This window comes from Nycticebus coucang, chromosome 16, assembly GCF_027406575.1.
Source record: "Nycticebus coucang isolate mNycCou1 chromosome 16, mNycCou1.pri, whole genome shotgun sequence".
Lineage (NCBI taxonomy): Eukaryota > Metazoa > Chordata > Mammalia > Primates > Lorisidae > Nycticebus > Nycticebus coucang.
In genome coordinates this window covers 81,788,523-81,809,897 of record NC_069795.1, presented here as the reverse complement: position 1 = coordinate 81,809,897, position 21,375 = coordinate 81,788,523, and the positions used below count along the sequence as shown (strand labels likewise).

Below are 21,375 nucleotides of genomic sequence, written 5' to 3'. Positions count from 1 at the left end.
TTAGGTTGTAACTGGGTTATAGCTTTCATGTGAACACCCTAAATTAGTTTCATAGTAGGGCTGAGTACACTGGGTACTTTTTCTTCCATTCTTGAGATACTTTACTAAGAAGAATATGTTCCAGCTCCATCCCTGTAAACATGAAAGAGGTAAAGTCTCCATCTTTATTTAAGGCTGCATAATATTCCATGGTGTACATATACCACACTTTATTAATCCATTCGTGGATCAATGGGCACTTGGGCTTCTTCCATGACTTAGCAATTATGAATTGCGCTGCAATAAATATTCTGGTACAAATATCTTTGTTATGATGTGATTTTTGGTCTTCTGGGTATATGCCCAGTAGAGGGATTACAGGATTGAATGGCAGATCTATTTTTAGATCTCTAAGTGTTCTCCATATCTCTTTCCAAAAGGAATGTATTAATTTGCATTCCCACCAGTGCAAAAGTGTTCCCTTTTCTCCACATCCGTGCCACCACCTCTGGTCTTGGGATTTTGTTATATAGGCTAGTCTCACTGGAGTTAGATGGTATCTCAAAGTAGTTTTGATTTGCATTTCTCTGATGATTAAAGATGATGAGCATTTTTTCATATGTCTGAAGGCCGCACGCCTGTCTTCTTCAGAGAAGTTTCTCTTCAAATCCCCTGTCCAGCCTGCGATGGGATCCCTTGTTCTATTCTTGCTAATGTGTTTGAGTTCTCAGTGGATTCTGGTTGTTAAACCTTTGTCAGAGACATAACCTGCAAATATCTTCTCCCATTCTGAGGGCTGTCTGCTTGCTTTACTTACTGTGTTCTTGGCTGTGCAGAAGCTTCTTAGTTTGATCAAGTCCCAGTAGTGTATTTTTGAAGCTGCTTCAATTGCCCGGGGGGTCCTCCTCGTAAAATACTCGCCCAGACCGATTTCTTCAAGGGTTTTCCCTGCACTCTCCTCTAGTATCTTTATAGTTTCATGTCTTAAGTTTAAATCTTTGAACCAGTGAGAGTCTATCTTAGTTAATGGTGAAAGGTGTGGGTCCAGTTTCAGTCTTCTACAGGTTGCCAGCCAGTTCACCCAGCACCATTTGTTAAATAGGGAATCTTTTCCCCACTGAATGTTTTTTTTTTTCTTTTTCTTTTTTTTTCTTACCACTGAATGTTTTTAATTGGCTTGTCAAAGATTAAATAACGGTAAGTAACTGGATTCATCTCTTGGTTCTCTATTCTGTTCCAGACATCTACTTCTCTGTTTTTGTGCCAATACCATGCTGTTTTGATCACTATCCATTTGTAGTATAGTCTGAGGTCTGGTAGCGTAATTCCTCCTGCTTTGTTTTTATTTCTGAGTAATGTCTTGGCTATTCGAGGTTTTTTCTCATTCCATATAAAACGAAGTATTGTTTTTTTCAAGATCTTTAAAGTATAACAGTGGAGCTTTAGTAGGGATTGCATTGAAATTATATATTGCTTTGGGTAGTATGGACATTTTAACAATGTTGATTCTTCCCAACCATAAGCATGGTATGTTTTTCCATTAGTTAATATTTTCAGCTATTTCTTTTCTTAGAATTTCATAGTTCTCTTTATAGAGATCTCTCACGTCCTTTGTTAGATAAATTCCCAAATATTTCATTTTCTTTGGCACTACTGTGAATGGGATAGAGTCCTTAACTGTTTTTTCAACTTGACTATTGTTGGTATATATAAAGGCTACCGATTTATGAATGTTGATTTTGTAACCTGAGACGCTGCTGTATTCCTTGATCACTTCTAAGAGTTTTGTAGTAGAGTCCCTAGTGTTTTCCAAATACACAATCATATCATCTGCGAAGAGCAAAAGTTCGATCACTTCTGACCCTATATAGATACCCTTGATCGCCTTTTCTTACCTAATTACAATGGCTAAAACTTCCATTACAATGTTAAAAAACAATGGAGACAATGGGCAGCCTTGTCTGGTTCCAGATCTGAGTGGAAATGATTCCAATGTAACTCCATTCAATATGATATTGGCTGTGGGTTTGCTTTAGATAGTCTCTATCAGTTTAAGAAATGTCCCTTCTATACTGATTTTCTTAAGTGTTCTGATCATGAAGGGATGCTGGATATTATCAAAAGCTTTTTCTGCGTTGATTGAGAGAATCATATGGTCTTTGTTTTTTAATTTGTTTATGTGCTGAATTACATTTATAGATTTATGTATATTGAACCAGCCTTGACACCCTGGGATAAAACCGACTTGGTCATGTGTATATTTTTTTTGATGTGTTGCTGGATTCTGTTTGTTAGGATCTTATTGAGTATTTTAGCATCTATATTCATTAGTGATATTGGTCTATAATTTTCTTTTCTTGTTGGGTCTTTTCCTGGTTTGGGGATCAGGGTGATGTTTGCTTCATAGAATGTGTTGGGTAGTCTTCCTTCTTTTTCTACCTTTTGGAACAGGTTAAGTAATATAGGTACTAATTCCTCTTTAAAAGTTTGGTAGAATTCTGACGTGAAACCATCTGGTCCCGGGCTTTTCTTTTTAGGGAGGTTTTGTATGGTTGATGCTATTTCTCAACTTGATATGGACCTGTTTAACATTTCCACTTTATTCTGGCTAAGTCTTGGAAGGTGACGTGCTTCCAAGCATCGGTCAATTTCCTTCAGATTTTCATATTTCTGAGAATAAAGTTTCTTGTAATATTCATTCAGGATTTTTTTGATTTCTGAGGAGTCCGTTGTTATTTCGTCTTTACTGTTTCCGATTGATGAGATTAGAGATTTTACTCTTTTTTTCCTGATTAGGTTGGCCAAAGGTTTATCTATTTTATTGACCTTTTTGAAAAACCAGCTTTTTGATTTATTGATCTGTTAGTAGTATTCTTTTGTTTTCAATTTCATTTAATTCTGCTCTAATTTTGGTTATTTCTTTTCTTCTACTGGGTTTGGGGTTGGAATGTTCTTCCTTTTCCAGTTGCTTGAGATGTCCCATTAAGTTGTTAACTTCCTCTCTTTCTGTTCTCTTGAGGAAGGCTTGCAGTGCTATAAATTTCCCTCTTCGAACTGCCTTTGCAGTGTCCCAGAGGTTCTGATAGTTAGTGTCTTCATTGTTGTTTTGTTCCAAAAAGTTGGCCATTTCTTTCTTAATCTCATCTCTGACCCAGCTATCATTCAGCATAAGGTTATTTAACTTCCATGTTTTTATATGAGTATGCAGATTCCTGTTGTTACTCAGCTCAAGTTTTATTCCATGGTGGTCTGAGAAGATGCATGGAATAATTTCTATTCCTTTAAATTTACTGAGGTTAGACTTGTGACCTAAGATGTGACTGATTTTGGAGTAAGACCATGGGCTGATGAGAAGTATGTATATTCAGTTTTGTTGGGATGAAATGTTCTGTAAATGTTTGCTAAATCCAAATGTTGGATGGTTAGGTTTAAATCTAAGATTTCTTTGCTCAGCTTCTTGTTGGAGGATCGATTCAACACTGTGAAATGAGTGCTAAAATCTCTGACTTTTATGGAGCTGGAGGAAATCAATTTGCTCATGTCTGTTAGAGTTTCTCTTATAAATTGAGGTTCATTCTGGTTGGGTGCATAGATATTAATAATTGAAATCTCATCATATTAAGTATTACCCTTAACAAATATGAAGTGACCATTTTTATACTTCCTTAGTTTTGTTGGTTTAAAGCCTATTGTATCTGCAAATAAAATTGCAACACCTGCTTTTTTCTAATTACCATTTGCCTGAAATATGGATGACCATCCTTTCACCCTGAGTCTGTATTTGTCTTTTTAGTTAAGATGTGACTCTTGTATGCAACAGATATCTGGCCTGAGTTTTTGTATCCAGTCAGCTAACTTATGCCTCTTTAGAGGACAGTTTAAGCCATTCACATTAATGGAGAATATTGATAAGTCTGGTGAAGTTTTGGGTATCGAGTTTTTCAAAAGTCCAGTGGCCATTTTTAATCCTTTCGCCAGTGTGGAAATTGGAGTTTGATCCGAAGTTTCTGAGTGAGTTTACTTTTGTGGTATAGGATTGGGCTGGTCATTATGGAGGATAGGTCTGAGAATATCCTGAAGAGCTGGTTTGGTTATGGAAAATTTATTCAACATCTGAATGTCATTAAAGTATTTAATTTCTCCACCATAAATGAAACTCAGTTCATCTGGATACAAGATCCAGGGTTGAGAGTTATTTTGCTTTATGAGATTAAAAGTCGGTGACCACCCTCTTCTGGCTTGAAAATTTTCAGCAGAGAGATCTGCAGTCATTCTAATATTCTTCCCTTTGAAGGTAATGGTTTTCTTTCTCCTGGCAGCTTTGAGGATTTTCTCCTTCATATTAACTTTAGTGAAGTTAATTATGATATGCCTGGGGGATGTCTTATTGGGGTTGAGTCGTGCTGGGGTTCTGAAACTGTCTGCTATCTGAATTTCAGAATCTCTAGGCCTGTCTGGAAAATTCTCTTTCATAATTTCATGCAGAAGGGCCTCTGTGCCCAATGAGGCCACTTCATCTGTTTCTGGAACTCCTATGATTCGGATATTCTCCTTCTTCGAATTATCCCAGAGCTCTCTGAGAGAATGATCTGTTTTTGCTCTCCATTTCTCTTCCTCTTTGAGAATTTGGGAGCATTCAAAGCCTTTATCTTTGATGTCAGAAATCCTTTCTTCTGCTTCCTCCATTCTGTTGCTGAGGGATTCTACTATATTTTTCATATCTTTGAGGGTTGCAAATTCTTGCTTCAGTGTGTCTAAGTCTTTGGTGGTTTTGTCTTTAAATTCGTTAAATTCTTGAGACAACTTTTGAATTTCTCCTCGAATTCCTAATTCCACTTTGTTAATCTTGTCTGCAATCCAAATTCTGAATTCGATTTCTGACATCTCAGTCAGTTGTTTATGAATGGGATCTTCAATTGCATCTGCCATATCTTTCCTTGGGGTGGGGAGGGTTGATCTATTCTGGTTATTCACGTTACCAGAGTTTTTCCACTGATTCTGCCCCATGGTTGTTTAACTCCCTCTGATTTTTTCCCCTGGGGCTTTGTTGAGGGCCTGTACAGTGTTGTGGCCTGAGAAACTGGGGCCCTGTCTGGTGTGGTGGAGCTAAGTGGTTCTGTCTTGTTTTCAGCTGGTTTCTGTTCCACCCTAGTGAAACAGATACTCTGGATTGAAGTCTCAGCTGTGAAGAAATATCAGCAATTAAGTCACCCCACCCCCCACCGGCAAACAATTGGAAAAAAAATATCAAACCTTCCTACCACTGTGCACCCAGGGCACCACCTGATTTGCCCTCTGGTGATTGGTTCAGTTCAAAAAGTCCAAATCAGTTGTCTCAGTCTGCACCTTTCTCGGGTGAGAGAGTTTAAGAGGTCTCTGGGAACTGGATCACAGAGGTCTGGTGACTACTCTGGTGTGGCTTGCTCCAGTGCTGCATGGAGTCAGGAGGAGCCACCCAGCCAATAGATCAGTCTGGGAAGCTTAATGCTTCCTTCCCCACCTTGCACCACTGTCACACCCAGTCAGTGATAGCCCTGCAGTTGGTTTACCCAGTTGCCTGTAGTGAATCGGTACTCCAGGAGTTTGTACCTGCCTGAATCACAAGGAAGTCTGCCAGGCCGCTGCGCTCTGCCTCTCTCTAGCAGGAGGAGGTGAGGCCTGACAACCTCAGGCGCTTGATGAAGGTTGGGGGGTTTTCACTCAGGTCCAGTCTCACCCCTGATTAATGTTACTGACAGAACAGAACAGAACAACTCTGCGTTTCCCCTGCAGAAGAGAAGCTGTATTGAGTTCCAAATCAGCTTGTCTTTGCTCTTGTATTATCTATAGGCTGATGATCCCCTGAGGGTCAGGTGCATCTTAGGTTTAGTAAAGTGGACCTCTGGGTCAGCCCTGCCCTGGGAGTTTCCCGGGTTTGCAAGTTGGAGTAGCCTCAGGCAACTCCTATACCCAGAGTCTCTGGTTGCCCAGGGAGGCAGGGGGTATGGCTTCAGAATATTCAGTAGTAAGCCATATTGCTAGCAAAAGAGGGCTTCTGTTTTATGGCTCAGGCAACCGCTGCTCCGGTGTATCTCCCTTCTGGCCAACCATCCTCTCTCTGCTCCCATACCCCAGAGTCTGCACCGACCCGCTGCAGCCCAGCACTGTCCACACCCCTCGAGCAATCTCCCAAGAGTCTGGGCCCCTGGGGGACGGGCCTCCAGACCTTGGAGCGAGAGCAGAGGGGAGTGTGAGGAGCACTGGGATCCTGGGGTTGCGGGTAGAGAACACGCACAGCTTTACACAGTTTTATGCCTGGCCATATTGTCACCAAAAGACGGCTGTTGCACTGTGCCTCAGGGAACTGCCCCTCCAGTGTGGTCCCCTCTCCACCGACAGGGACTGGCCTCCAGACCTCAGTGTGAGTAAAGGGGAGTGCTGGGAGCTCAGAATTCCAGGTAGAGACTATATACAATTTATACAGTTTTATGCCTGGCAGGAGGACGCCGTGGCACCCTAGTAGGGGAGATAGGTCCAGTTTTTAGAGCCGTGGCACCCTAGTAGGGGAGATAGGTCCAGTTTTTAGAGCCGTGGCACCCTAGTAGGGGAGATAGGTCCAGTTTTTAGAGGGTCTCTCCCATGGAGTCATGTGGGAGGACCTTTGAACTCTGCCTGATTGTTTGTGGGGCACTCAGAGCTGTTCTCATGGGGGAGGGGACTCCTGTCCACTTGGTGATGGATTTTGTACCTTTTGTTTGTATCCTTGTGGAGGCAGCTCACCTCAGTAGGGTTGACGTGCGTTCTTCAACCTTCTCTCTTAGTGCAGCTCAAATCCACCATGTTGCTTGCTGAATTTTTGTCCTTTAACTCTCCTACTGGATGGGACCCTCTGTGGAAAGCTGGCTTCAGTCAGCCATCTGTCTCCTTCCCCCCCAAACTAGTTTTAAAGGCTAAATAACATCCTCTTTATGAGCATAAACAGGATTTTTAAGGGTAAGGGTATTAGAGATATTTTTTGCTTTAGTCTTAACATTTTCCTATTCTATGAGGAAAGTTAATCTTCATCAAGACCATTGCTAAAAGAGACACTTGTGTATGGAAGTGACCAACATCTAAAGAAGCAATTCTCACCTCTTCATGTTTTGATACCATTCTTGCCTTCATTGGTTTTCAAGTAAAGTGTTATTATAAGATTCAAATTATCCCCATAATAATTTTACTCTACCTGCATTCCAATCTCCTTTACCTGAGTTACTAATAACTCCACCAATCTACGAAATTGATTGGAGTTGAGCACATCACAAAACTTACGTTATAGCCAGTAGTGACTACAATTCATCCTTTATTTGTGCTTTATTTTCCTTCATCTCTACATTCATTGCTTTCATCAAGCTTTGGGTACACCAATGAGAATGTGCTTTCCGTGTGTGCAGCATCTATCCTGTTGTCTCTTTGTCTTCCTCTGATTCAAAATATCACTTCCTTATGCTTTCTGAGGAACCTCATTTATTACTACTTTGCACTCTCAATTGGATTTTTCTCCCAAGTATTAAAAAACATGGCAAAGTGTCTCCTACTAAAAAAAAAAATAATAATGTCTCAACAACAACAAAAGGATCTTCTCTTAAACCTGTATTTATGGATTATTCTCTCCTTCTTCCTTCTCTTTCTCTCCAAAGACATTTTTGAAAGACCTTGATTCATACTTCACTCTATTTTTTTTTTACCTGCTATTTACTTTGCAAAACATTCCAGCCTGGCTTCCATGACTTTCTTGCAATAGCTCTCCCTAGGGTCACCAAGGGCCACCACATCACTGAAGAAAATAGTCCTCATGGAGTTAGTGTGTAATGTAATTCTTGTAGTACTTTCTAAGTGGAAACTCTCTTCTCCCTGGACTTCCATGACACAGCACACTCCTGAGATAGCCTCTGCATTTCTTGTCATACTTTTTCTGTCTCATGTGCCCAAATTGTCCAATAAATATTTAGAGTTCTTCAAAACCTGTTTAAAATTTTTTTCTTCTCATAATAAAAATTTTCCCTAGGAAATTTAGTTTGGCTACTACATATGTGCAGATGGCTTTCGTAGTGATGTCTTCATCCTAGACCTCTTTATAAACTTGTCCTCTCTGCTTGGATATATTCACAACAAATATTATAATCTTATCCTCACTCTACCACCTGCCTTGCATACCATATTCTCTCCTATCTCAATGGAAAGTCACACCATGCATTTTGTTATGTGACATTTCCAATTCATCATAAAACCCTGTCTAGTTTACCTTGTAAATACTTCTTAAATCCATCCTGTATGATTTCCGAGGCTACCAAAGCCACTCAAATATCTGCAAACAAACAAGCAAATATCAAAACCCCTGACTTATTTCTCCATCATCCAATGTGATACTCACCTAATGAGTCATGCTTACTGCAGATAGATGTATCTTTATATAACAAATCTTACCATCTTATCTTACTCACTTTCTACTGCATTTTGTATAATGGACAAACCTTTATGTGATCTGCAGAGTGTTATGTGATCTGCCTCCTACCTACCTTTTTAGCCCCAACTTATATCTTTTTTTTTTTTCAGGCACACTGCACACAGCATGTATAAATTTCTCTTTTGAGGAAATTCTTATTTACAGACTCTTCTTGTTTTTTCATGTCTGTGCTGCAATCATCTCACATCAGCTTTGTACTGTATACAAATGTCAAAACTACTTTTGCCTTTACTTGTGAAGACTGACCACCTGGTAATTTACTTCTTTTAGATCTCTACACAGGGTTTTGTAAGAAGTTTGGCTTTTGGCATCATTCATTCATTTATAAACCCATGTGTATAACAGGTGTTCACTAAGCACCAATTATTCAGAATGTTTTTGTGAATCTGTTACAAAGGGAAGAAAGTCAGGGGGTAGCAACAAACTGGAAATTTCATCTTGTAAACAGGTTGGAGATGGAGGAAGCCCATGATATGGAAGTGCCCATGCTCACATGTTCTATACATTCCATGGCCCAACCATTCAGGTTCTAAAATTATACTACGCAGAAAGACGTGAACGTTCACTTTGCTTCCTCTATTATTTTTCCATCAGAACTTACTATTACAAATCAACATAGTATCTTTAAAATGTTTGAGAAATATCACTTTGGAGAATGTGATTGAAGAAAGCATTTGCTTTTCCCATACTATTTCTATTGCCAATATAGCTAGCTTAAAGTATAATAAAATAGAATCTCTGCCTTAAAGCTCTCACATTCTATCCCAAGAATCACCTTTATAAAAAAACACTAAAAGTCTTATCAATTATACATTAGAAACATTTTTTACAACTTTCTGTTCCTCTTATTAATTTAGTGATGATACCCTATTCCAGTTTCATATTTTACCTCACTTGCATTTTCCTCTGATCTCTTCTCTTGGCCTGCATTTTCTCTTTTCTTCAGTATGTTCTGCATACTGATGTTGTTAGCATTATCCCATGTTTTTTTATAATAAAAAAACAAACTCTACTTTGCTGTCCTCTCAGTGTGTCACTTTATTCACAAATTGCTACCTCTGAACACCATGTTCCCTCTTTCTGAATACATTCCTTCTCTTTCTAATTCACTTGTCAAATTACTACCCCCACCTCAATAGTAAGAGCCCAAAGGTCACCAGCTGTGTCATGATTTCCCTATACCTTCAGGCAAAGTTATTAATTCTTTCATGATGTTTTCCAGAATATACAATTATTTACTGTGCTTAGTATGGCCATTTAGCTTTTAGTGTTGTTTCATGAGTTTGTGAGCTTATTTATTTTTATTGTTGGTGATTCATCGGGGGTACAAGAAACCAGGTTACCCTGATTGCATTTGTTAGGCAAAGTCCCTCTTGCAATCTTGTCTTGCCCCCAAAAGGTGTGGCACACACCAAGGCCCCACCCGCCTCCCTCCTTCTCTGTCTTTGCTCTTCCTTTCCACACCCCTCCCTCCTTCTTTCTCAAGTTTGTGAGTTTTTTTAAAGACAAGAACTGTGTCTTATTTATCTTCACACAGAAAGCAAACTGCCTTGCACACAGCAGTTTCTCTCTCGATATAAGTTGACTTAGTGTAAGATGGGATATAACAAAATGACTTAAAATCATATCTAACTCTCCCAAAGAATGAATTCTTTTGGGCAGAAAATTAGGTAACAACAAAAATCTCAGATAAAAACTACAAAATAGGGTGGCACCTGTGGCTCAACAGAGTAGAGCACTGGTTCCATATGTTGGAGGTGGTGGGTTCAAACCCAGCCCCGGCCAAAAACTGCAAAAAAAAAAAAAAACTACAAAATATCCACCCAATAGAGTTGGTTAAAGTGTTTACTATCAGGAAACTGCCTAATGAGAAAAGATGGCACATAAATACTTCTTACGGAAATATAGTTGGTTGAAGAGATATCTGCTCAAATGCCATTTTCTATTTTGGGGAAAATGAAAAGGAAACTTTATCTATGTTGTTTTCAGATGCTTATTTGAGCCTTGAATAACACAGCTAATCAGTACCCCAATATATTCACCTATTTTCTTACCAACACATTCAAGTTTTCTATTTCAAAGATGATATAATCAGATAATATTAAATCTTTTTTCAACTAAGAAAGAACATATTTACAACATCAAATATGATATAGGTCTCAGTGAATGGAAATACATCCATGCTGAAATAAATACACTTTGATTTTGTTTATATGTAAACATATTGTTGTGCCAGGGGAAAGCATGCTGGAACGGAGTTGCCCATATTCTGCTCAGACAGACTCACTGTCCCTCCACTTCAGTGTGTGTCCTGCTCTGAGGGAATGTCCAGGAGGGCAGCAGCAGGAACAGCTGGTGGGCAGGAATCCCTCGGTCTGCTGCAGGCCTTCCGAGGAAAGGCATGAACCCCACTGTCTATGGAATCCTCAGTGTGGTGGGCACACTAGTACTGGGCAAACAATTACTCCTAGAGCTGAAGCTCAGTTGTCCCTAGTGGTATCCATGCTGACTCATGTGGGAACTGCCACAGCTGACTCAGGAGGCATGGATAGGGGAGGAGAGAAAGAGAAGAGAAGTCTGGATGGAAGAGAGCTGGCACTCCAGTCCCTTTGTCATAAGGAGCTGTGTGGCTTGCTGCTCTCTCCTCTGTCCTGACAGCAGCCCACCCTGAATGTCCAAGCTCTGGGATTACAAAGTTGCCCTCGAACCCACCAACCCTCTGTCACCACTAGAGTCTGGGCTAGAGTTTGAAATGTTGAGGTGGGATGACACAAAAGCTGAAGGCCGGAGCTCCTTTGGGAGGACAAAGTCACACCGTGGGTGGGGAAGCAGCGTGGCATCACCAACTCAACTCAGGTTTGCTGTGACGAGGAGAGATCCTGAGGGATTTGGTGCCTGTTCTCAGGGAGCTCCCAGCTCACTGGCAGCAGTAGCAGATTTTGGTCTCCTGAAGGTAAAGAATTTCTCCAGCAGTTTGGGAACCCACAGTCTTCCAGAAGTGTGAGGGGAGGAAAAACAAACGTTCCCACATACCTTTTCCACTGGGCTCCAAGCCTCTTGGGATTTGATCTCTGCCACAATCTCACTCCTTCTTGTTCTTTTCCATAACTTCTTCCAAGGAAATTTCCAGGAGGTTCTGGCACATTGCCCTCAGAATTACACCCGGGGTGTTTTTTTCATCTAAAACTTTGCCTCCTTTCTTAGATGATCTGATGACAAATACCTCAAGTCAACCATCTTCCAGAACATCTAAAAATTTATATCTGGAGGGCCTTTTGTGGTAAAATTCTTCATATTTTATTTTTCTGAAAAATGTCTACTTCATCTTCAACTTTGAAGGAGATATTCTTAAGGCATATAATTCTAGTTTGGCAATTATTTTCTTTCAAAACTTTACAATTTTTATTGGATAGTATTCATTCATCCAAACGTTATTGCTATGAAATAACCTTTGAATCTAATTGAAGTTTGTTTAAAGAAATATCTTCGACTAGGACTGCTTTAGGAAATTCTGTTCTGAAATTGTACTATCATGTAAATATTATCTTACTATCATACATAGGATTGGTTAGATTCTTAAATCTGTGGATTAGATTTTCATCAGTTTTTACAAATTCTTAACCATTATCAATGCATATGTTTTAGAGCTCTCATTTTTAACCTCTTATTTCTTTCCTTTAATTTCTAACTATGCTAACTTAATTCTCTAATTCCTTTTTAGCTGTGTCTAATCACACCTTACCCAATGAGTTTTTATTTGGGGTCCTTGATGCTTTTATTTTTGGCAATTCTAGTTTTTCATTGATCTTTAAATAATTTTCTATAAATTTATCATTGCTTCTATATTTTTAAGCTTAGTAAATGTAGCTATATCATCATCTGTGCATAACTATGCAAAGCATTTTTTGCATCTGTTTCTCCTTATTTTATTTGTGGTGCATGTTTTCCCTGTGTCTTTATCTTGAGCTTCTTCTTTTGCTTTAAAATATTCATGGGACTACCTGTGGACCTAGTAAGTGTCAGAGATGACCACAGTTTGCTTCTTCAAGTGCCCTATGCTTCACCTTAAAAAATTGATTTTCTTGGGGGGAGCCATCCAAGTAATACAATTTTGAGTTGCAATTCAGCTTGATGTCTGACTTATATGTGCAGCATCCCAGAAAAGGGTACTTTAGCTTTATTCTTTCACCTTGGTCTATCAAGTGCCAAGGTAATTTATTTTGCATTCTATTATAATTTTGCAGGGAGAAGGTAGTAGTTGACTGCTATTTTATTTTGCCTTCTGTTATGAATTTGCAGTGGGGAGGTGGTAGTTGACTGCTATTTTAGCCTTTGGAGTCCCATCTTTATATAACAAATGCACTTAACCTTCTCTATCTTGGGCTAACTACCTTAAGGTTTAAGCAGATACTATTTAGTAAAAGTATCAAACATTTATTTAGTATTCTGTCTACCTCTAACTTTACATCTTCACTTACACTTCTCTAATATTTCTTTTACTAACATAGGGCACCTTCCCCCTTGAATAGTTTGTAATTCTGTAATTCACTATGAACTCTACTATGAACCTCTATCTTTGTAAGGCATAGAAACTTGGGCTATAGAGTCAAAGAGGACTTTACAGTTCTTTTATTAGAATGACCATTTCATATTTTTAAAGTTTTGATGTTTCAGGCATGCATGTCTTATTTCTCCACATAAGTCATAAAGTAACTCAAAGGTAGAAAGATTTTTTCTTATACCCCTATAATTATCTGTAGACTGCTTGGTGCCTAGAATAGATACATTTCGATTTATTAAAATTTGGCAGTCTTATTTGTCTAAAGATGTATTTCCATTCCTTGAGTATGAAAACATCAGAATAAATTTCAAAAGCCCTGAATATAACACAATTAGCTTTTAGGAAGTTTGCTTTAATTATCAAAAATGCAAAGGTAACTTGACATTTACTTTAATAAGAGAAAATGGTGCTCTTCTAAAGTTGGTTGTAAATTTTTCTCTAACATTTAGAAAGGACTCACCTAAATATTTCATGACTTCTGCTCTGTAAGTGAAGCTTATGTTTATATTTTATGAGTCTCTCCTCCACATATCCCACTATGACCCTGCAACATAATGACATAACTCAAATCATACTCACACACATGCATACACAAAAAACACAAAACCAGGCCATTTTCTACTTAAAATCAAGAAAAGAATCTTATTTGGATCAAATTTGTTTCAGAGAAAATGAAAATTTCCAAAATATGAAAAGGTAAATGATAGACAGCATAGGTAAGCAGACTGGAGTTTAGAGACTAAAAACTTTAATGCTAGTTTTTATGTATCCTAATGTTACTGGATGAAGAGGGTCTGGCCACTTGTCACTGTCAACCCATATGCAGAAATGGGGATGAAGTCCACTAATCTTTGTTATTAGCAGGCCAGCAATTCTGGAGAAGAGTAAGAGTAGCCTCTCCAAGACTGTTCTGTGCTTCCATTTTCAAAACCACATTTTAATACATAAAAGTTAATAAACAATAATTAACATAACCCATGACTTATACAACATTCCAATTCAAAAGTTAATGCCTTAAATGAATCACCCTGAACTATTCAAATACACACCTTCAGGTTAAAGCTGAATTTACAAAGCAACAAGAATGGGAGACATGAAGTAAAAGTCACGTAGGACCTAAACTGACCAGATCAGCTGTGTCATGTTGGTCCTAGGTCTGACTGACTCCATTTTATTCTCATCACATGCGCTCTCATCAAGATAAATGACTATTCTGCCTCTAGTAGCAGGGAGTTGAAATACCATGATGTGTTTCAGGAATACTGAACGAAAATTGGAAAGTATTTCACCTTTGCAAGTATAAATACGCAAATATAGAGATCATCTGAAGAGACCGGGTAGTACACATTTAATGATAGGCCCTAACTTTTTTCTTCCCAGTTTATGAATTTTGTCTCCTAGCTAAATAAATTAATATAAAAATTTTCACTGGATAAATGGTCAACTTTGGAAGAAGAGTCTTGCCATAGGAAATATTTTTGGAAATTACCAGTTTGAATTGTGTTGAGTTTCAAGGGTTGGGAGAAAAGCCTGACCTTTGAAGAGTTAGAACTCATCCTAACAGAACATTTAGAGGGACACATTGTGGAGTTCAGTAAAAATCAATGCCAAACTCCATTGCAGTTCTCTTTTTCCCCAGGGGCAACCTATTTCTAAATGTGAGAGAAAGAGAATATGTTCCAGTTACCCAATTATTAAACTATTTTGAATGACTAAGAAATGCTTCAATTTCTTTTTCCCCCTTGCTTTAGAGTGTTTTAATCCACCAAGAGTACCAGTGATCCTTACTGCTTTATAGCAGACTCAGAGGATGAATCATCTTGGCTTGTTGGCAACTGAAAGCTGCTGGTAAATTTAGTACCTAAAAGAAGATTATACTTCATGAGAAGCAAAAGACATCAGCCTAAGTCCATTTAAAATAAAGTTTGATTAAATTTAAATTCACTTTTGTGCTCTAATTGTCACTTTTTAGTTAAATGTTTTATTTTCTGTGTCCAAAAAAGTATAATAATAAAATATATCTTAAATTCCATAGCCACAATAACCATCTGACCTTCAGATAATGAATGAGTGATCAGAATAATTCATAAAACACTATTCTAAATGAAAACATGAAACTTGTATGTGTGTTAGTGTTTCCTTTATTTCCTTGTTTTTTACATTTTTCATCCAGATAAGTACAATAACCTGACTCAGTTAAGTGTCTGTCTTCATTTTCCTCTATGAATTCAATAAATTGAATGTGTTTAGCCTTGTACAAATCTTTGGGAGGGACTTTTAGGCAAATGCTGTCCATCAGGCACTCCGAGTCTAATAGAGAGAAGGGGTATATGTACAATGATTATCACATAGATAAGACCAGGAAAATGACTGCAAAAAAGGTTCTATAAACATTTTGAGAATTTAGGGATGATGGATTACTTCTAAGTTTCTCATAAAGGTTTCAAACATTAAAAAAAGAAATACTTAGATTAGATTGTTCTGTAAATAGAAAAAGGAACATGAAAAAATCACAGAAGTGGACAAATGTAGTTTGCAAAGGCCAAACATATCCTCTAGTTTTGGGTGGAGAGTGGTGGCCAGTGAAAAATGGTGGACTATTAGGTCAAAAAGGGAAATATTTTGTTACTCTGATAAATTGATGAATGTGATTTCATTCCAGTACTTCAAATTCCACTTCTTCTTCCTCCTCCCCTCCTCCCCCTCACCTTCTCTTTCTTACTCTTCCTCTTCTTTTTCCTTTTCTTTTTTGACCATGGCTTTACTGTAGTATCAATAACACAGTATTATCTGTACAGATACTATGCCAGCATCTATTTCAGAATTATTTTGAGCTTTTTTATTCATTTATTTTTATTTACCATTAATATGAGAGAGTATATACAATTGTGCCACATTGCTTGCATTTGTAAAGCAATGTCTAAATTGTAGCTATGTCCTTCACACAGGAATTGTGCCATACAGCCTTACACCATTCCTACTGGGAAGGAACCTGCTCTCTCCTCCCCCACCTTTTTTAATTCAATTCAGTTTTTCTTTCATGTGAGCACTATTGTTGTTAGTCACTGATGTGGGGATAAAGGTTAGGGATGGTTTATTTTCACCTGCCCCAACTCCCTCCCATTGGGTTGTGACTTAAGCAATAAAGTCTGTGGACTCTAACTCATTAGATACAAATCATAGTAGACTTGCTTTTTCTTTTTAAGGGTAGCCATGATGGAAAATACAGTTCATTATTTTTGATATCTCAGTTTTCAAGACTTTCCTTAGTAAAAGAAGGGAAGCACTTATTTTAGTATCAATAAAAGTATGAAATAAAAATGGTGAATATTGTAGAGCACAGAAATCTCCCAGGAGAAGACCACTGGAAAGTGAAAGAGTCCATGAATATCTGTTGTAAGTTTCAGGTTAGACATTGGCATCAAAAAGGAGAATATTTATAATTAATTTTCTCATACAAATTATTCAGGGAAATCCCTTACTTGGGATACAATTGCATAAAAACTGGCCTGCTTTTACTTTGCAACAACCTGAGACAGCCAGATGTATCACTACCTTTATTTCTTCCACGTGAAAGTGTGTGGGGTAAGACTGCCTGACAAAGCACAAGGAGGTGAGAAACTTACCCGTAATTGTTGACAACTAACTTTACATGTTCATTGGGGGTATAAAGGAAAGAATGTTGGACTTGAAATGAAGAATAAAATAGGCATAAATATCAACCTATGCCATGTGAATTTGAAAACCCCTTAAAAATTACTTTATTTTGTATGGTTGTGATATGGGCAATTTTCTGAATGATCATGCTGCAGTTTCTTCATATGTAAAATTTGAATAATAATTGTTGATGGAGGAGGGTGGAGACAAGATGGCTGACTGAAGCCAGCTTTCCACAGAGGCTCCAAGGAGAGGTGAAGGACAGAAATTTAGCAAGTAACCTGGTGGATTAGAGCTGCACCAAGAGAGAAGGTTGAAGAACACATATCAACCCCGCTGAGGCAAGCTGCGACCCTAGGGATACAAACAAAATGTACAAAATCCATCACCAAGCAGACAGGAGTTCCCCCCACCCCATGAGAATGGCTCGGAGTGCCCCACAAACAAATGAGCAGAGTTCAAAGGTCTTCCCACTACACTCTATGGGAGACACCCTCTAAAAACTGGACCTACCACCCCAACTAGGGTGCCACGGCATTCTCCTGCCGGGCATAAAACTGTATAGAACTGTACATATTCTCTACCTGCAACTCTGAGCTCCCAGCAGTCCACTCCTCTCAGTCTGAGGTCTGGAGGCCTGTCCCCCAGGAGTCAAGATTCTTGGGTGATTTCTCTAGGGGTGTGGATAGGGCCTAGACTGCAGCTGGTCAGTGCTGATTCTGTGGCATGGGAGTGAGGAGACGATGGTTGGCTGAGAGGGAACCACACCAGAAAAGCGGTGCCCCGAGGCACAGAGCAACAGCCATTTTTGGCAACAATAGGGCTCACTACTGGATATTCTGAAGCCAAATACCCTGTCTCCCTGGGCAACCAGAGGAGTCCAGGCATCTTCTCAGGTGGCAACCATCACGGAACAGATCTGAGACAGAAACGCAAGCCCCGTGAGTAAAGGGTTTGCCTGAGGTGGTACTGGCCTGGGCGGAACACGGGGAATAGAAATGCACGGGCAGAGTCAGGAAGGTCCCAGGGCAGGGCTGACCCAGAGGACTGCTTTACTGAGCTAAGACACACATGGCCCTCAGGGAATCATCAGCCTATAGACAAAGGAAGGCAGGAGGCTAGAACTGACTGCTAACCGAATACAAAACTACAGGAGCAAAGACAGGGCCTGAGGTGCAGGCTCTGGAACTCAAAACAGTTTCTCTTCTGCAGGGGAATTTAGCAGGGACAGAAACAAATTCCCACAAAGTTTTTCTGTTCTGTTCTGTCAGTAACCTTAATCAGGGGCAGGGCTGGAACTGAGTGAACACCCCCCAGCCTCCATCAAGTGACCTAGGTTGTCAGGCCTCATCTCCCCCTATTGGATAGAGGCAGAGCCCAGCAGCCTGGCTGAGCAGAAATAGATTTCCTTGTGATCCAGGCAGGTACAAACCCCTCGAGTATCTGTTCACTAGAGGCAACTGGGTCACAGCCCAGCGGGGCTATAAGTCACTGGGTGTGAGAGAGGTGCAAGGTGGGGAAGGAGGCATCAACCTTCCCAGACTGATCTATTTGCCGGGTGGGTCCTCCTGACTCCACAGAGCACTGGACCAAGCCATATCTGAGTAGTCACCAGACCTCTGCGATCCAGTTGCCAGAAACCTTTTAAACTCTCCCACATGAGACAGGTGCTGACTGAAACAATTGATTTGGACCTTTTGAACTGAGCCAATCACCCAAGAACTATTCAGGTTGTGCCCTGGGTGTGTGGTTGTAGGAGGTTTGATTTTCCTTTTCCAATTGTTGCCTGTGGGGTGACTTAATTGCTGGTATTACTCCACAGCTTAGACTTCAACCCAGAATAACTGTTTCACTAGGGTTGGACAGAGACCAGCTGAAAATAAGAGAGAACCACTTAGCCCCACCACACCAAACGGGTCCCCAATTTCTCAGGCGATAGCACTGTACAGGTCCTCAACAAAGCTCCAGGGGAAAAATCAAATGGTATAAAATAATCATGGGGTGGAATCAGTGGTAAAACTCTGGTAACATGAATAACCAGAATAGATCAACCCCCTCTGCCCCCAGGGAAAGATATGGCAGATGTAACTGGAGATCCCATTCATAAACACCTGGCTGAGATGTCAGAAATCAAATTCAGAATTTGGATTGCAAACAAGATTAATAGAATGGAGGAAAATTTGTAATTAGAAATTCGAGGAGCAATTCAAAAATCTGAATTCAAAATTTGAGGAGAAATTCAAAAGTTGTCTGAAGATTTTAATGAATTTAAAGACAAAACCACAAAAAAACTTGACACACTTAAGCAAGAATTTGCAACCCTCAAAGATCTGAAAAATACAGTAGAATCCCTCAGTAACAGAGTGGAGCAAGCAGAAGAAAGGATTTCTGACATTGAAGACAAAACCTTTGAACGCTCCCAAACTCTCAAAGAGGAAGAGAAATGGAGAGCAAAAACAGATCATTCTCTCAGACAGTTCTGGGATAATTTAAAGAAGGCTAATATCAGCCTCATTGGAATTCCTGAAAGTGATGAAGTGGCCTCACTGGGCACAGAGGCCCTTCTCCATGAAATCATTAAAGAGAATTTTCCAGACATGCCAAGAGATTCTGAGATTCAGATAGCAGACAGTTTCAGAACCCAGGCATGACTCAATCCCAGTAAGACATCCCCCAGGCATATCATAATTAACTTCACTAAAGTTAATGTGAAGGAGAAAATTCTAAAAGCAGCCATATATAAGAAATCCATTACCTACAAAGAGAAGAATATTAGAATGACTACAGATCTCTCTACTGAAACTTTTCAAGTGAGAAGAGGTTGGACACTGACTTTTAATCTCCTAAAGCAAAATAACTTTCACCCCCGGATCCTGTATCCAGCTAAATTGAGTTTCATTTATGATGGAGAAATTAAATACTTTAATGACATTCAGATGTTGAAGAAATTTGCCATAACCAAACCAGCTCTTCAGGATATTCTCAGATCTATCCTCCATAATGACCAGCCCAATCCTCTACCACAAAAGTAAACTCACTCAGAAACTTTTGATCAAACTCCAACTTCCACAGTGGAGAAAGGATTAAAAATGTCCACTGGACTTTTGAAAAACTCGATAACCAAAATTTTACCAGACTTATCAATATTCTCCATTAATGTGAACGGCTTAAACTTTCCTCTAAAGAGGCAGAGGTTAGCTGACTGGATATAAAAACTCAGGCCAGATATTTGTTGCATACAAGAGTCACATCTTACCTTAAAAGATAAATATAGACTCAGGGTGAAAGGATGGTCATCCATATTTCAGGCAAATGGTTATCAGAAAAAAGCAGTGTTGCAATTATATTTGCAGATGCAATAGGCTTTAAACCAAAAAACGTAAGGAAGTATAAAAGTGATCACTTCATATTTGTTAAGGGTAATACTCAATATGATGAGATTTCAAATATTAATATCTATGCACCCAACCAGAGCTCACCTCAATTTATAAGAGAAACTCTAACAGACATGAGCAACTTGATTTCCTCCAGCTCCATAATAGTCAGAGATTTCAACACTCCTTTGGCAGTGTTGGATAGATCCTCCAATAAGAAGCTGAGCAAAGAAATTTTAGATTTAAACCTAACCATTCAACATTTGGATTTAGCAGACATCTACAGAACATTTCATCTCAAAAAAACTGAATACACATGCTTCTCATCAGCCCATGGAACATACTCCAAAATCGATCACATCTTAGGTCACAAGTCAAACCTCAGTAAATTTAAAGGAATAGAAATTATTCCTTGCAACTTCTCAGACCACCATGGAATAAAAGTTGAACTCATTAACAACAGGAATCTGCGTACTCATACAAAAACATGGAAGTTAAATAAACTTATGCTGAATGATAGCTGGGTCAGAGATGAGATTAAGAAGGAAATTGCCAAAGTTTTGGAACAAAACAACAATGAAGATGTGAATTATCAGAACCTCTGGGATACCGCAAAGGCAGTCCTAAGAGGGAAATTTATAGCACTGCAAGCCTTCCTCAGGACGACGGAAAGAGAGGAAGTTAAAAACTTAATGGGACATCTCAAGCAACTGGAAAAGGAAGAACATTCCAACCCCAAACCCAGTAGAAGAAAAGAAATAACCAAAATTAGAGCAGACAATAACTAATGCCAGGAAGGCTATGTTAACCAGTGCGATGAAAATGTGGGAACGGTCTATGAAACTAGTGTATGGTGCCCCATGATCACATTAATGTACACAGCTATGATATAATAATAAAAAAAATAAAATAATTAAGACAACAACAACAAAAAAATTAGAGCAGAATCAAATGAAATTGAAAACAAAAGAATTATACAATAGATCAATAAATCAAAAAGATGGTTTTTTGAAAAGGTCAATAAAATTGATAAACCTTTGGCTAACCTAACCAGGAAAAAGAGAGCAAAATCTCTAATCTCATCAGTCAGAAATGACAAAGACGAAATAACAACAGACTCCTCAGAAATTCAAAAAAATCCTTAATGAATATTATAAGAAACTTTATTCTCAGAAATATGAAAATCTGAAGGAAATTCACCGATACTAGTAGCACGTCACCTTCGAAGACTTAGCCAGAATGAAGTGGAAATGTTGAACAGGCCCATAACAAGTTCTGAAATAGCATCAACCATATAAAATATCCCTAAAAAGAAAAGC

The 21,375-nt window shown here is 38.9% G+C and overlaps 1 pseudogene across 1 annotated transcript in view; it reads right to left on the bottom strand.

Moving 5' to 3' along the window:
- LOC128567857 (elongation factor 1-alpha 1-like) overlaps positions 1–21,375 on the bottom strand; it is a 190,195-nt pseudogene that overhangs the window by 2,419 nt on the left and 166,401 nt on the right. The gene's annotated exons all lie outside the window — the stretch shown is intronic.